Genomic DNA, 17190 nt, shown 5'->3' with positions numbered 1-17190 from the left:
CTTTTTATATAGCTTAGGATACAATTGTTTTTCTGGGCTGCCAGCACACATTGCCAGGTCGTGTTCAAATTTTCATTCATTGATATCCTCAAGCCTTTCTATGCAGTCATTAACCAGTCTCTACCGATCCTGTTGATTTCACCAATCATTGTACTTCAAGTGATTCCCACTGACCCACTCCTCAAGCCTGTCAGGGTGCCTCTGGATGGCATTCCTTCTCTCATGGGATGGCTTGGTGTTCTCTAAACTTGATGACGGTATACTCAATCTCACTGCGTATCTCATTATTAAAGATATCAAATCACTTCCATGTGGAAAGTGCCATACGGTAAGTCCTCTCCCTGAGGGACACCACTTGCTACTGATATCCTTTGGACACTGAGCCATTGAGTACAACTCTTTGGATGCTGCTATTCATCCAATTCCTAATCCATCCAATACTACACCCATTAAATCCATATCCCTCCAATTTAGCAACAAAGATTTTCTGTGGAACAGTAGCAAAATCCTTAAAGAAGTCACAGCAGAGGACACCAGTTTCTCTTCCTTTATCCACCAACCCAAACATTCTACTATAAATCCCCAGATTAGCCAGGCATGATTTTCCTCTTTGTACAGGCATTCTGGCTGTCTTTAATCACCTCCATGTCATCCACATGCCTTGACATATCTTCAAAGAGGATCTGTTGCATGACCTTACAGGCACAGAGGTGAGGCTGACTGGTTTGTAGGCAGTAAAACTGCCTCCCTCAGAAAACTAAAATTCATTACTATGTTGTAACTCTACAACCTCCCCAAGCTTCCAAAATCTTCCTGAACAGGCTGAATTGTTAAGAAATAGGGACAATATTTTGGCATATTCAGGTCATGACATGGAAAAAACAACACGAGCCCATGTCTTTTTCCTTTGTTAAGTTTCTTTTACATATCTTGAAAGTTGACACACCTTGACACAGACCACAACATCCTAGAGCCTTTCACAAAATAATGAACTATCTTTTAAAATGTTTCACCTTTTTTTTTTTAATGCAATATCTCAAGCCATAAATTTCAAAGCTTTAAGTGTTCTCTTGTGCATACAGGAGATTAAAGTTCTCTCAAACTGGTTGCTAAGAGGAAAAAAACAAAAAAAGGGCAATTTAATTTCTGTTGTGAATCACCAGTTGCACTGATAGCCTAATATCTTCAAAAGTAAAGTATGCTGTTTTATGTGCTTATATATGTGTGTGTGTGTAACACATAGAAATTTTAAATTATAATTTTTACCATCACAATTTGCTTCAAATAATATTTTTTATAGTTATTATATGAAGTTAGTGTATCAAGAGACTTGTTAAGGCATGTTTTGCATGGAATGTCTTTACATATATCTGGTAAAACATACTGAAGAATTGCCTAAATACATCAAAATACATGCATTTATTCTTTCACTTGTAGCCTCAAATGGTTGATTATTAAAATGTCATATCTTGGTTTTTTCCTTCATTATCTGCCTCTCCTTATATGATTTTGATCTCTGCTTCATTAAAGTCAGCATTTTTTGTACACAATAGTCAGTTATATCCTCTGCAAGGATTCCTTCTCTTAGGACATTCTGACCTTTGTGACTGAGAACCAAGAGACGAATTAATTAACTCAAATGCTGCAAGACCCTTTATTAAGATTCTAGTAATAAGTTGAAAAGTATGCTAGGAAGATCAGCAGAATATAGTCTTTCTCCAGACTAAGATGAAACCCTTGGGGACCCTCTGCAGCAGGAACCAACTTCAGTGCTAGAAAATTTTCCAAAAGAACCACAGTCAAGAAATAGGATTATGTACCTCTATTTCCTCAGTTTCTCACCTGCTACCCAGGGACCTATGCAAATTAAGAGAAGAGTTCTCCATGTTCTGGAGAAAACAGGAGGGGAACTGGTGGTGGCAGCAGGGTGAGGCTGGCTCCACAGGGGCTGATGCCTATCACTGGAGAGATAGAGGAAAAATTACACTGATTCTAGGGATTGCACTCATTTTCATCCCAAATCAGCATCCCCCAGCAACCATCTGCATGGTATAGAATAGCCATTCATCATTTAAGATGTCCAAGCAAAGCTGTTTTCTTTCTTAATCTGTTTATTTTCAGCGCAAGTTGAAGAAGGAAATCGTTCAAGTGGAAAAGAACTGGATAAAGCTTCTGTGCAGTACTGCATTATATTTGACAAATCCAAGAAACAAAAAATTCTCTTTCCTCTGGCCACTGTTAGGTAATTATACAACTTGGGCTCACCTTTGCAAGCTCATGTAGCCTGCTCTAAAAGACAGGTGAAAGATGGTATGTGTACTGAGCTTTTCCGGGAAGTATTCTTCTGCTTTATGTAGCAGACTTGTTGATGTCTAAATGATGAAGTTCAAGTAGTTGGATAGAAGGTAGGAGGTTAAACAGTAAAAACATTAGAATGAAATGTATATTTTTCTGCAGTGCTCTTAGCCAAGACATACAGTGTCCAGGGAAATAAACAAAGGAAAATTTGTGCCTGCTAAAATCGTCTGAGGATGCCAAAAGCCCTGAATCTACTGCAGACAGGCAGACTTTTTGGGGACAGCTTGATATTGTTTCTAAAGATCTTTCCCCTGCCCTTAGAAGAAAGTTTTCCAAGGAGAGTCCATGGCATTTCATTGCCAATATGTCATGCTTTAAAACCAGCTGGCAACTAAGCTCTATGCGGCCACTCATTCCCTACCTCAGATGTTACAGGGGACAGAATCAGGAGGAAAACCCGAATAAACTCATGGGGTCAGAGAAGAACAGTGTAATAATTGAAGAAAAAAAACCTGTAAAATAATAATATGAAAAGGAGAGTAGGACAAACAGGGAGAAAACACAGGAATAGCAAGTAATGCACAACACCATTGCTCATCATACACTGACAGACACCAACCCAGTCCCTGAGCCATGATCAGACCCTGTTCTGAATAACTGCTGCCAGTTTTTATGCATGATGTGACATTCTGTGGTATGGAATATCCCTTTGGGTGGTTCAGGTCAGCTGTCCCAGCCATGCTCTGTCCCAGCTTCTTGTGTACCTGCTCACTGGAAGAGCAAGGGAAACAGAAAAATCCTCAACTTGGGGTAAGCACTACTGAGCAGCAACCAAAACATCAGTATGTGTCATCAATATTATCTCATATTGAATCCAAAACAGAGCACTGTACCACCCTACTAAGAAGAAAACAAACTCTATCCCAACTGGATCCAGTACACAGGGTCAAGGCTGAACCCTTCTCCCCTCCAACAAGAGAGATCAGAGAGGAGAATGAAAATGTCCTTTGCTCGTATACAGTGACAGTGTCTTCTCTTAATTCTGCACTCCTCTTTGGCACAGTTTTCTTCTAAATAAATCAAACCTGTCAAAATGTCACCATAAATCAAGAAAACACTGCCATTTTTTTGTTTGAAACTGAGCAGCATGCCTGCTTTCAAACAAAACAAGTACAGGCTTAGGAGTTTCACAGACCAGCGTTTAAGGGTCATTCTGAGATGCCATGGTTTTTGTGTTACATTACAATAAAAATGAAGAATGCATGGTTACAGGAATATAGAAAATGATGAATGGTTTGCATAAGAGGCTGCTGTGTGAGAGCTGAGATAGCAGCCCTACTCATACAGTAACATGAATGAAAACTTACACTTAGGAAGTTCCCTGCTGCTATGGTTTTCATGCAAGCTCTTTGTATTTCAGTATTTAGATCTCATTTACATCTGCAAACAAACCCCACACAAATTAAATTATTCTAAAGAACACAAGAATTCAGTTAAGAAGTCTGATTTGTGCTAACAACCCTGTGCTATTGCACTTTGTAAGTTCAAAATCCGAGAAAAACATTCAAGACCTCATGATAGATAATATTTTGTCTGATTGTTAATGTCATTAAAATGAGAATGACACAGCTCCACAACATAAACTCCAGCCTTGCTGGCTGATTTGGTTTCTCCATTAATTATAATTTTGGGCAGGAAGTTGTCCGCTGTAACAGTCGCAACTTCTTCAAGGTGTTCTGGAATAGAACTAGGGAAATTTCTAAGTTTTGGGATACATGTGGCAGTGGTCAGAGTCAGTAACAACAGCCTTTAAAAGAACTGACATTTCATATTTCCCCTTGGTTTTCCATTAGACTAGAACAAGAAAATCAATGGACAAACCTTTGTGAAAAAGAGCAATACAAAAAGACCATCTTAATTCTGAAAAGATTTTATAACTTCAATCCAGCCCCAAAAAGAACAGATCTCCTATTTCATGTTGGCCTAGAATAGTTTTTTCTGGTCATTTACATCAAATCACAAGCCTCAAGAATACAAATCAAAGCAATTCACAGGCAAGATACTTTCAGCTATGGCAAAATAAGGTAATTTTATTTGACAGAATCAATTTGCACCCCTTGAATAAGAGAACCAAATAGACTTAGCATAAACAATGTTCTAAAGTAATGTTGTCCAGTTATATACAAGGCAGGGAAAAACAAAACAGAAAAGCCCAAAGCAATTATTTTGTTTTGGAGCTGATCCACTGTATTTTAATAAGAACCTTCACAATTACATAATGTCTCTTCATGGTTAGCAGAAAAAAATGTTGTCTTAATTATATAAAATTTAGTTCACATCTCCAGAACTGCCCACACCTCTTGGGATAAAGACCTGCAGCATGATAAAGCATGCATGACAATTAAAAATGGGTAATCAAAGTGCACAGCAGAGCTGGCAGAGTTTTCCCTGCAGAGTACATTTTACTAGAGCAGTTCTTAAGCCACTTATTTCAAATGTGTTATTAATGAGCACTCAAGTTCTCACAGAAATATAGGCTGCAGGACACAGCCCAAGGCACCCACAGATTTCGATGGGTTGGAGAGTGATAACAGAGGGGATAGCTTGGTCTCCACCTTCCCATTAGCTGCAGTTTCTCCACCACACCATCAGCAGTGGATGCAGCTTTTTTCCAGCTCCTTCAGTTCATATGTTGGATCTGGCTGACAGAGCCATCAAGAGAAAGCAGACATGCCACAGGAGCAGTGCTATGTGAGGGTGCACCTTGCCTAATGCAACCACACAGCACCCCCTTCTGCTGTGCTTCCTGTTAAAATACGGGGGAGAGGAAGACCTCACCTCTCCATCCCCCCCACCGTTTGCTCTGAGCCTGCTCTTACCTCAGTGTGGGATTTTCCTTCTCATCCCTGCAGGAACCTGTCTTGTGTCCAGCAGTTAGGTGTGTGCTGGCTCCACACCAGCTCATGCCTGTTGCCATCAAGGTGCGAAGACAGAGCTAATGAGCTCCCCAGTGTGATTGCACATGTTAGCTCTGGGTGCTGTGCAAGCCATCACTGTGCAGCCCCTCTCAGAAAGGCCTTGAGACACCTCCTTTCACAGGAGGGGTCTCTGCATAGAACAACCACACTGGACCTCAAAAGGAGTGAGGTAAATCCCACGGCTTTTAAAAATCCAGCCAGTTTCAAGGGAGATGTCACACTGTGGCACTTGTTTCCCACAAGTCTAGCAAGAGAGCAAATGGTGAGTTCCTACCTAATTTCCTCCATTTTCTCTTGCAAACTCCTCTCATCTGGTTCACCCAGCTAACAAAGAAGTGTATTATCACTTCTCCTCCTGAAGAAAGATGCTGGTATTTGAAGTGGGTGCTGTAACAGCACCTCTAGATAAATTGCTTTCTATCAAAAAGTCTTAATCTCCTTTCAGATGTAGTTATCCAAAACACAACTTCTATGCAGTGGCATTTGCCTACAACTCTTCATCTTCATAATTACCTGATGACCACAAAAACAAGTACTGCTGATCACTTTGCCACCAGCTCAAATTGCTTTCATTTAGAGTCATGAAGTTTAAGCTATCAATTCCCTTTTACCTAATTTTAGCTCTTTTTCGCTTACCTCCCCACTAACAGTTGGAAAACTGAGAATCATTGCAGAAACTTCTGGGTTTTTAATAGATGTTTTATTGCCTCACAGTGCCCATTACTCAGCCTTAGGAGCTGCCTTTGTCCAGTTGTTTTCTGTTCTGATAAAAACAACTGTTTCAATTATTTGAACAGAAAAGGCGATATGTCTAATTGCACCCTGCAGCTCATACACCAGGTTTGCTGTGAGTGATACAGATCTGGGCTTCACCATGGAGTAAAATGGCTAAACCCTGCCTTCTGGAAGAACTGCCTGCAGCCATTTTATTTAGTAGAATAATCTAGTGTTCTGGGAGGAAAGTGTTTGGCAAAAGAATAGTTTTCCGTTTCATTTCTTTATATCAGCACTTTCTGTATATAGTATATATATACAATAAGCTTGGTTATAATGAAACACAGAATTAAACAAAATACTAGTGTTCTTTCACAGAGCTATAATGCTCTTGCTAGTCCTGTTGTCTGTTTTTCTTATTTCAATGGAAAATTTCTGGAAGAAGTCTGGATATACTATGAACCTGAAAGTGGCTTTCACTCCCTGCTGTATCCATGTGCATGACACTTACATTTGCCAATACATGAAAGTCAAATCTGAACTCAGGCTAATCTTTCTTATCCTTCCATTTATCATAATTTTTTCTTTACAAAGATTTTTGGAAGAGGTTTCCTGTATGGAAGCAATGCATCCTAAGTCTTATGTCTACTCCAACAAAGTAGAACTTACTATGGTTCCCTCCTAGAGCAGACAGCAAGGAATCTACTGCAGTATTCAAAGTTACAGGGTTTATAACTATGCTCTTAAACACAGGGTAACTCAGGACAGCTCAAGCTCAGTCTTACAATTTCTCTAATCCCTAAGCACAATTCCTCACCAGCAAAAGTTCAGAAGCACTTGAAGAACATAATCTCTTTCATTCACTTGGGAAGCAATGCATTTTTCTGTTGAACTTATAATCTACTGAAGTGACAGCACATTCCCAAATTCCTTACACTTACCCTGAACACATATTTTCTGTCTATCCTCTCCTTGCAAGTGTTATTCACATAGAAACTCAGCAAGCCCAGATTACAGATAAGAGAAGGCATTCAATGACGGCAAGAATCATAATGGTTGTCCATCTAAGAGTGCAGTAATGCTCTCATAGCTCTATGTATGAAATAGAGAAATAGAACTAATGCATCTGTGGTTTTCCTAAACAACGTACTAGTGCTTTAAAATTAAAGTGTCTCCATAGCAACTGTGAGGCATCCAGGAAGAGAGAGGAACAATACTTTGCAAAAGACATGGAGTGGATTTAAAGTATATTGTATGTCAGGACTGAAAGCTCAGTTTAAAAGTAGCTCCTGAGCAAAGGCAGGACATGCATTTCCTGACATGGCCTGACAGCTTCATCATCAAAGCTAGCCTCAAGCCCAGGCAGTGAAAGCCTGTGCAGGAGAGGGAATGTCCTCAGGACCCTCACAGTGTCCACTTATAAAGGCTAGGAAAGCTTATCTGCAGCTACTTAAATCTTATGAGGGCTCAGGGAGAGATTAAAAGGTTTTGTACCTTCGAAAGGAATGTGTGGTCCCAGTCTGCCCACTGGGGATGGGCAGTGCTGATGGCTCCCAAGCAGCGTGGTGCCATCTGATTCAGGGAGGCCATGCTTGCTCCTCTGTTGATGTTTTTGCAAGCCCCAAAATGCCAATCTATCTGAAAGTCCATAGGTTTTTTTTATACATATGGAAACAATAACTAAAAGAAATAATTGCAGATGTTTCTAAATGAGACATAATGTCTTTAATAAAATCATTCTAATAAAAACTGTATTTCTCTCCACAATGTCCACTAGACTGTGCTTTACTCTCCTAAGTAGGAAAGATGGAGTCTAAGCCTCTAACTACTTTAAAGACTGGTTTTGCTTCATAATATACTCTGGAAATCCTCTGTGACCCCTCTGCAGCCCACATGCGCAAGTGTATCTTTCTCCACAAAAAGCAGTACACTGTAGGGAGGCTACTTCCCTGAGGTGGAGCTGAGAACTACTAATTCATCCAGATCACACTGTTCCCATTTCCCAATGAATATGCAAGGCGTAAATAACTTCTTATTAGAGAAACAGATGACAAATTTTATGTAGCAGAAGAACAGGGCTTTGATAAAATTACCCTTGATGTGGTTAGAATTAGTTTATTATGTGTGTCAATTGAGAATGAGTATTAATCCAGTGGAGCGCTCTTGTATTGATAACTCACCTTCAAATCATACTAACTACTTTTTTTCTTATAACTTCAGTATTTTCTCCTTTTACTTCGCCTTTTTCTTAACAATTAAAGATCCACAGGTCAGCCTTATGAAAACAGAGTGAACACTACAAAATCTACTCATTTGAAGGCACCACTGAACCAGTGTTTCAACTTTCTTTTGGGGATAATTTTTCATTGGTAAGGTTAGTAGTCCTTCTCACAGAGTTATTTTTTGTCTATTCCTGAAATTCAGAGTTTCTTCCGAGTGAGCGGACTAATATTCCAGATACGGGGAAAGAACAAGGATTTCTCAGAAAAGAAAAATAGTGCAGCTGTTGTAAAAGTGAACAACTTGTTATTGTGCTGTCTTCTTTTTATCTACTACAGTTCAGAACAGGATATGTGCCTTTGTCAATGTCACTGCCACTGCATACAGATTCAGGTGATGTTGTCTGCTTCTTAGGAGAAAGGGACTGGAGCTTTTTTCTGCTCCTAATTTCTTGGTGTGCCTTGAATTTGACACAATAACTCATTCTTCGCCTCTGAAAAAGAAAGCAATAGTAACTTGTGGAAGCACTGAAGGGTCTTTGGTTATAAGGTGGTACATAATTGCATCAGGTGTTTGAAAAATACTTTCAAGCAAGAGATGGTTCTCTGCATGTGTGCAAAATATTTTCAGTCCAAGAGGTATAGCCTATACTTCAACACAAAGTAGTACTACAGCTCTGCCACATCCAATTTTGTATTTGATGGTGAAATTTCATGCTTACGTAATCTCTCTGATACAAGACTCGGTTTTGCGTTTTACCATCATGACCTGATATTTTTGGTGACTTTATTCCCTCAGGACTGAAAAGAAAAAGGCTTTTTCGGTACATTTTTGTCTAGGCCAAATGAAAGGGTTATAATTTTTTTTCTCTCCTGGGCCTTTTTTTCTTGCTATTCATTATCATCAATGTGGTACGTCCAGCAGTTTCAAACAGATATCAGAATCTTTTGGAGTCTGAATGTGACTTAGTATTTTGTTCTTCTCTTTACTTGCCTCCTTGGCAACCTTACACAATTCTTATGCAGCTTAGTAAAAATTTGAATTAGACTTCAGAACTGGAAGAACAAAATATCTGCCTTCCAGTGGAGGAAAGACCTGCTGGGGCATGAGTACAGCAAAGTGGCTGTGCCAGGGGAGGTTGAGCACTGCTTCTTAGTAAGCAGGAGTTTTTAGGTCTGACTTCTATGATAACCCATACAGGCAAAGACAGCCTGGATCTCCATTATTTCTCACACCCTTTATTCTTCCTTGCTTCTGTCTGCAAATAGGGAAAGACAAAAAAGCCCTACATGCAGTCAGAGCAGTGGGTGTGTGCTCAACGCGAACAGGTGCCAGTAGTATCTGGAGCTGGAAAATGGAAGTACAGAGGCACAGAGAACCAAAAACATACGTCTGGAAAAATAAACCCTGCAGGAAAATGTCAGCGGAATTTTTTTTCTCTTCACATGAATAAGAAAAAATAACCTACCTTCCTGAACTAGGAGCACCAGGGCAAACAAAGTGTGGTAGGGGAAGAAAACAAGTATCAAAGCTGAATATGGCAGAAACATCTTATTTCTGCAGGAAAGGGAGAGAATACTGAGAACACTGAAATCACAGGACCAACCAGCTAAAGTTCTCATATTCATTCGTCTGCCTTGATGTGCTTTGAATACCACAGAATTGCATTTGCTGCCATTGTTTTTCTCTGAATTACTGTAACTGGCAATATCAGGACAATAATTTCCTACTGAATAAAACAAAAGCAGGCATTAGGATTAAATGTCCCTTGATAATGTCCATGTGGTATTAGTGTTAGATTCACTGAAGAAAAAAAATTATTCAAGCTGAAAAATACTGTCCAATATTTCAGGCTGTTACACAAAGCTAGAGAAGCACAGAAAAACCTGAAAAAATAAGACTCTACACATTTTATGGCTACATTTCACACTCACTTTGCACTGCTAGAAAGAGACTTTTCCATTAGCTGGCACAAAATCTGTGGTACAGCAGCTTTGAAAACATGCTCAAGCAATCTCAGGATATCCACTCTCCATTTTATCATTTATATTTCCTACCACAGGACTACAAATATCCCTGTATTCCACCAGTTTTTCTTTCCATGATGTGGGTATTGCTGCTTCTTTAGGCAGTTTGCAAGTGGGCTGTGCTGCCCTGAACAATAGGTTTGATGGTAAGAGTTCAGAAATAGGGGTGAACAATGAAAGACAGGTGTTATTATTCAGCACACCTGCATCTTCCTTTCTTTAATAGCTGGTCCAGAAGGACATAGGGAAAGAAATGCATTTACCTTCAAGTGTAGTGGAAAAGATGAGCTTCAAGCTCAGGTTGAGCTTGAAGCAGAGGGTGAGCATTGTTTCTTGCTGCTTATTAGAAGGGGTTAAAAATAAGCCCATACTGACAGCACAGGAAGGTGCAGTTTGGTTATTACTAATCATTTATCTCAGCCTGGCCAGTGTATGGTGTAGGCTTTCAATATGAAGAAGTGTCTCAGCTAATACCTTTTCTGTTTTATCTCTTTGTTAATTTATTGTTTTTACCTGGAATAAATATTACAGCATATAAAAAGAAGTAGAAACACTATGACTTTCAAAATCACTCATGTGAGTGTCAGACATTCGCATGTAAAATCATGAGATTTTACTCACCCTCTCTTCTTTCTAAAATGCTATTAGTTCCTGCCTCTGACAGTCCATCCGATTTTCAGCTTGCAGAAATGGCTTTTTGTCTGCTCTGTCATCTCTGGTGGTCATAGATATCTGAACAGATATCTCCCTTCTCCAAAGAAATCTTTTCGAATCAAGACAACCCATACTTTCATTTGGAATCATGGGGAAGCCATTACCTCTCACAATTATCATTTTCTGAAAAAGACAGGACTGACCCTCAGAAGAGAAAGCACTAAATCCAACCTGGGCTATGGGAAAATTTGAAAGCAGATATTTTATCTCCCAGTTGGTGTTCCCGGTCTCAAAACCACATGCTATTCTTGTATCTTGCAGGGATAGATCCACAATTTCCAGGCTTACAGTGAGCCAATTTTCTACAATTCTACAATTTCTGTTATTGGTGTTACTGAATAAATACCTATCACAAATAAAACAGAAAAAAAAAAAAAAAAAGATGCTTATAACCACTAAAATGAGTTTTGCAGTCTTTTTTTTTTTTCCTGGAAGAGGGGAAAAAGCAATGTGAGAAATTAGGGAATAATTCCTCTTGGTCTTCACTTATTGAAGCAATGAGGGAAAATTTGGGCAGAGGGTCAGTAGCAATAAGAGCAGGAAGAGCCTCCTCCTTTGTCATGATCATGCAGGCTGTTTAGAAAGGTTAAAAGGGCAGGCCAGTCATCCACAAATACTTTGAACAGTTATATCAAACTGTTTACATCTAGTGGGATAACACTGAAATATCCTTTCAAGATCTGTTGTAAGGTAAAGAATATCAGAAGGACTAATTTAATTTTTAGTTTCACAAGTATGAGTTGTCTCATTTTTGTTGCATTTTTGATATTTCAATCTGCAAGGAAAAATAGCTCAAGTAGGAGAGAGGAAAACAAAAGGGACACACATACACTGCACGTAGAACAGACACATAATCTGGACAGGTCAAAGATTTGTCTGTATGGGTTCCCTCCCACTCAGCTTATTCTGTCATTCTGTGATTTTCCACCATGAGTCTGACATGAAAAAAGCATCAACTGAACACAAGGACCAAAGTATACTTGTGGAGCACTTCTACCTTTCTCTCCTTCAGCCTCTGTTTCCCCCTTCTCCAACTTCAATGGCACAATTTACATTTCCCAGTCCATTTTGGCATCTTCGTTATTAGCTAAAGCTGACATCTCAAACTCTGATCCTGGACAGAGCGAGTTTGATAGTAATATCAAAAGTTTCAGGTTTGTCTGAAAACTACAGAAACACAATTAGAAGGTCCAAGACTCCTCTTACCAAGCTTTGGACTCAGTTCATTCCCCATAAGTTACAAATAAAAATACTTTACAATTGATGGAATAAAGAAGAAAACATGTTTCTCCCATCAATGCAGAGATTGCTTTCTGTTCTTTTATGTTACTAACACGTTCACAAGATCTAGAAATGTTAGAGACAGCTAACTTAGTTGTTTTCTTCCCTACTATCTTTTTGTTCTGATGTTCTTTGATAAGCTCCGCTACAGAACATAGGGCCTTCGTTACCCAGTTTTCCAGTCTAGGACACAATACATAAGCATACACCCATGAGAAAAACAAATTCATATAATAAAATGCAGTTCTGCGTCATTTTAAAGGACAAAATGATAGAAAGTTTTGAAACAAAACTCAAATGAAAGAAACACTTTAATCCAATCAAAAATCTTTTCTGAAGCACAGTTTCAGTTTCCCAAAAACTCATGACAACATATATTTACGAATGTCACTGTATTGTTGATTAAGATCTTTAAACTTTCTTTAAGCAGTAAAGAAGGTATTAAACAATATTTGTAATTGAAGATAAATAAAATATAATATTGAAGTCTTTGAAATTTTATATAGAAAACATTATCTACCCCTCATTAAATATATTTGACTTTGAACATGATTTCCTGTCTCTGTCCTCTTTGCATGTCCTAAAAGAGTCAGTGCTTGAAAAGATGACCACAGCTCTGACTACAGCAAAATATGTGGGCACAACAGCTTCTCTATAGCTATACACACACAAGATCACACCCCTCCAATTTTACAAAGACAGAAGACATGTTCAAAACCATGTGCGTGCCAAAATGTTTAGGTATTATTTTTGTTGCATGCTAAGTTTAGGTATTATTTTTGTTCTTATTCTTTAATAGCAGTATACAAATTCTAGGAAAAAAATAAAAGGCTATTTTGTCCTTTTCTCACAATTACAAAATAAACAGCAAAAATCTACTTTAAGAAGTGTTTCAGAAGCTAGCTTTAGTGATATTGTTACCAACTCATACAATAGTCAGGAAAACATAGTTCATATCTAATAATAATGAAGTAAGTTACACTGTGTTTGTATAGTGCTAGCAAATGGGCAAAGCTTTTTTTTTTGATAACCATTTTGACTTGTCATGGGTGTCTAGATGAAATTTACTTCTTGTTTTTTATGTTCTTCATAATTTAGGATTTTGGAGGTTTCAGATGGATGATCTTGTTTTATAAGGATCTTCACCCAAACACTTCACATATCTTCAATGACTTTGTTTATCAGAGTCTTGTGGCTGGAATCAATATCTGCCTGTGTATTTGACTAAATGTGCAGATGCAGGCATCTAATTAACTGTAGTGTTTACCAGACATCCATGCAGCCAAGTCCTCCTCAGAAAAATATAATTTGATAATTATGACTTGGGCTTTGCTTTGGCATAGAACAAAGCCTTGCTTAGTATTTTTTAAGGCACAGCTCATCTATGAAACACAGCCTTTTCTGTTAGGAACATAGTTTCTCCCAGTGGGACACAGAGCCCATGTACCTCTAAATCTGTACTCCTCTTCCTTCCCTAAAACTGAATTGCTGAAGTAACAACATATTTCTTAAAATGCTTGATCGCTCTTTTTTCTGTTACCTTCACCCAGGAAGAAAGCATCCTATTGACTTTGCCAGCGGTGTTGCTAAAGAACATTTGAAGAACTACATGAAGTCAACACATGATACAAAAGTGGTCTGCATTTCAGTTTCTCTGTTGCTGTGGTCACACTGAGCTCAAGAGACCAGTGTGGCGAGCAGGTCTGACTTCAGTCCTTACGTATGATACATCTTGTCCAGTGACTTCCCTACTGACCACTCTTAGGAGTAGCAAAAAGCCTCTAACTTACCTTTCACTTCCCAAGGACCACTCACAGTGACACTCATTTACCAAGCTACTTGCATGTAGGAGGCCCTGAGACTGCATCCAGACTTGATCTGCTGGGAGATCTGCTGGCTCCCTGCAAGGCTATGCACCCACTGATCCTTTTTGAGAAGCAGAATGGAGGAAGGGAGCTTAGCCATGCCTGGGGTTCCTGCTGGTGTGGTGCCCGTGGTACAATGGGACCTTGGCTACAGGACCTTGGAAGTGGTACTGGATCCTGAACGGCCAAACAGAGATTATCCTTTCTTCCCTGTTTTTTCTCATGATACAGGAATTCAAATGAGTCTCATTTTGCATGTGAAGTATCCGATTGGAGTTTTATTCCAAAATGCTACAACGCTGTGCCAAGAACCCTCTTTGTGGCAATTCACAAGAAAAAGACCTATGTGATTTCCTCTCCTCAGGAAGAATTAATACAGTCATTTGAAATTAACAGCTGTGTAAAATTAGGAAGGCCTTTAATGTCCGTGAAAAGCAGGGCTTCCTCACTGTTCTTGACTTTTTAGTGATCTTCATGCCATGAAACTTAAAATAAAAGATTTCATTAAAAACTATCACAGCTATGACCCAGAGAAAATTGAGCTACTCTGTTTTCTCGACAACTGGGTCTCAGAATCAGCAGCAGGAGAAAAGTAACTCAATGAAATAATGGAATGCATACAGTTTCTTAGAAAAAGTGCTGCTCTCTGACAAAAATAAATCCATTTATCAATCAAGAAATCAGGATGTTCTTCAGGAAGCAATTGTAACTCCTTTACTAACAATAAACCATGGAAGAAAGGGACCATTAACTCCCACATTCGTGAAGACTTTAAGACAAACAATTGCATCAATACATAGATCCCTCCCCTGGGCTTCCACACAGCCCTCTGTATTCATCAATTATCAGCAGCTAATTGAGACTTGTATCCCTCTGTTGCCTAAAAAAGTTTTTAACAGTTCCATCAAACCTCTTCCCTGATGCTTGAGCTCAGATGGCCCCTCAGATGTTGCCTTGGAGAAGTGGTGTTTTGGAAAGGACCTAGCGCTTACATTATCACAATTGCAATTACATGTTCCCTATCTACATATTGCCAGGATAAGTACTTTAACTAGACTGTAATTATCTGTGTATCTGCCAAACTTCTACATTCGAGTCCTTGCAAGCTAGAGTAAATGACTATGAAAAAAGGCAAATAATAATAATTTTCCAGGTCACATGCCCTGCAACAGGGAACTACTGTAACTTCTTGTCTCAGCAAACCTTAGCTTATTTCCCTCGCTACAAAAGGAGATGTGAAATGCAGAAAGATGAACCAGGGGATGTTAAACTATCAGTAGTGAAAATAATTATTGCAAAGCTAAATATCAGCATCCACTCACAGAGCTGTTCTAGAAAAATTTGCGGAAAATGTTGAAGATTTGGGTAACTTACCTTGTATGAAGTTCAATGAGTAGCTTCTTTCTGAAGAGGACAGTTTACCCCCATTAATGTATTTTAAGGGCTAATGAAGAATTTTTTTAAAATTTATTTTAGGTTATATTACTTTGTTTACTTTGCTAGAACCTTTTCCTAACGTTCTAAGCCTCAACATGAATTAATTCATACATAGTTTATGAATCTGTTATTTCAGCATTCTTCTTCAGATTAAATATCCTCTTCCTGCTGTTCTGTCCTCCTTTCCTCTTCATCCCCAACTGCCCTCCTTGGAACAGCTCCTGAAACAATATTGGCAATCGAACCTCAGCTTCTGTTTCCCTGGGAAAAACAAGATAAACTTCAAACCACTGTTATTAACAGCCATTCTGTTCTCTTCCTCCTTCTTCTTCTCTTCCTCCTTCTAGATGTTAGGTGCTTCTGACACAGCGCTGATTTTTTTTTGCCATGTCTTAGCAGGATAGTATCCATTTTTACCTTTTTCCTGCATAATTCATCCTAAGCTTGTTTAAAACAAATGTCTTTTGGCATCTATTTTACTTCTTGTCTTTCAGGGCTCTCTCGATGGATGGCATTTGAACTAACGTCACTATTCTTACTCTTAGCAGCTGTTTAACTTCCATATTCCAACTGGCATTCTTGTTCATCCCAAAGCACAAGTCTTGTAGACTGCATTACTGAATGCATTACTTTTATTTTACTCCAATTCCAATAGCTGTCCAATCCTCCCTTCACGTAGAACTTTGTCATGTACTGATAGTATCTTCCACATTTACATCATCATAGTTCATTAATACCTTTCTGGTTTTAATAGATTAAAGACAGTGTCTACTATTTGGTAGCTCATTTAGGTTAGTTCACTTTTCCTCTCTTCCTGGGTTAAGCTATTCTCATTCTTCATCTCAAATGATACTCTACATGGAATGAATCTACTGCTTGAAAAAAATGCAGGGAAAGGAATGATCCATCTTCATTAGTGGATAGATTTCTCTCCTAAGCTTTATAAGAGAGCAGGATTTACAGCCATGCTCAGAAGAGACCAAAGAATTGGGATCGGACTGGGTTTTTTTTGAAAGGGAGTCCTTTTCCTTTTCTAATTCTATTTGCTTCAGGAGAAGTAAATTTGGAAATTTACTTCTACAAGGAAAACAAAATTTAGGGTTTTTTCATACTGAAACTCCTCTGCTCTCTCAGTAAATTTGGAAATTCCTCCCAAAGTTTGTACTCCCATGAAAATATATCAAATTTTTCTCCATTAGAGTGTTTGCAGAAAAAGCAAAGACCTGTGCTTTATGATAAAAGTGACACAGGTGTCTGCTGAAATGAGAACGCTATCCACTGAGAATGCAAAGCAAAATCTTGGAAACTCAGACCCCAGAAGGATTAATCCTAAACAATGACTTGCAAGCTGAGCAATTCAGTTATTAACAGGGCCAGAAATTTGCATTCTAAGTAAAATGCATGCATTTTTACTCATCTAGACCTTATCGTAAGGCGTAATGGATCAATGTTAAAGTCCATTCCTTCTAATTTCAGCTCATCAGACAAGAGGTCCAAGAGCTCATTTTAAAGAATGACCTCAATATATTTTTATTATATCCTCTCCTTTAAACTCAATAGTTGGAGCAAATAGCAGTACAACCTTTTGCCACAGGAACAGGAATATCCAGATAAAAGCCAGTATGATGGAGGGAGGCAAGTTATCTTTCAACTGGC

At 38.7% G+C, this 17190-nt stretch overlaps 1 long non-coding RNA gene across 1 annotated transcript in view; it reads right to left on the bottom strand.

Moving 5' to 3' along the window:
* LOC119699504 overlaps positions 1–14133 on the bottom strand; it is a 29367-nt gene extending 15234 nt beyond the window's left edge. Inside the window, exon 1 of the long non-coding RNA XR_005256454.1 lies at positions 14023–14133. This is a non-coding gene — a long non-coding RNA (uncharacterized LOC119699504). The remainder of the gene's footprint in view (positions 1–14022) is intronic.
* Positions 14134–17190: the final 3057 nt, after the last annotated feature.

Source organism: Motacilla alba, chromosome 3 (genome assembly GCF_015832195.1).
Source record: "Motacilla alba alba isolate MOTALB_02 chromosome 3, Motacilla_alba_V1.0_pri, whole genome shotgun sequence".
Taxonomy (NCBI): Eukaryota; Metazoa; Chordata; class Aves; order Passeriformes; family Motacillidae; genus Motacilla; species Motacilla alba.
Note: the sequence above shows the minus strand (reverse complement) of the source record. Positions and strands in the feature narration are given on the sequence as shown.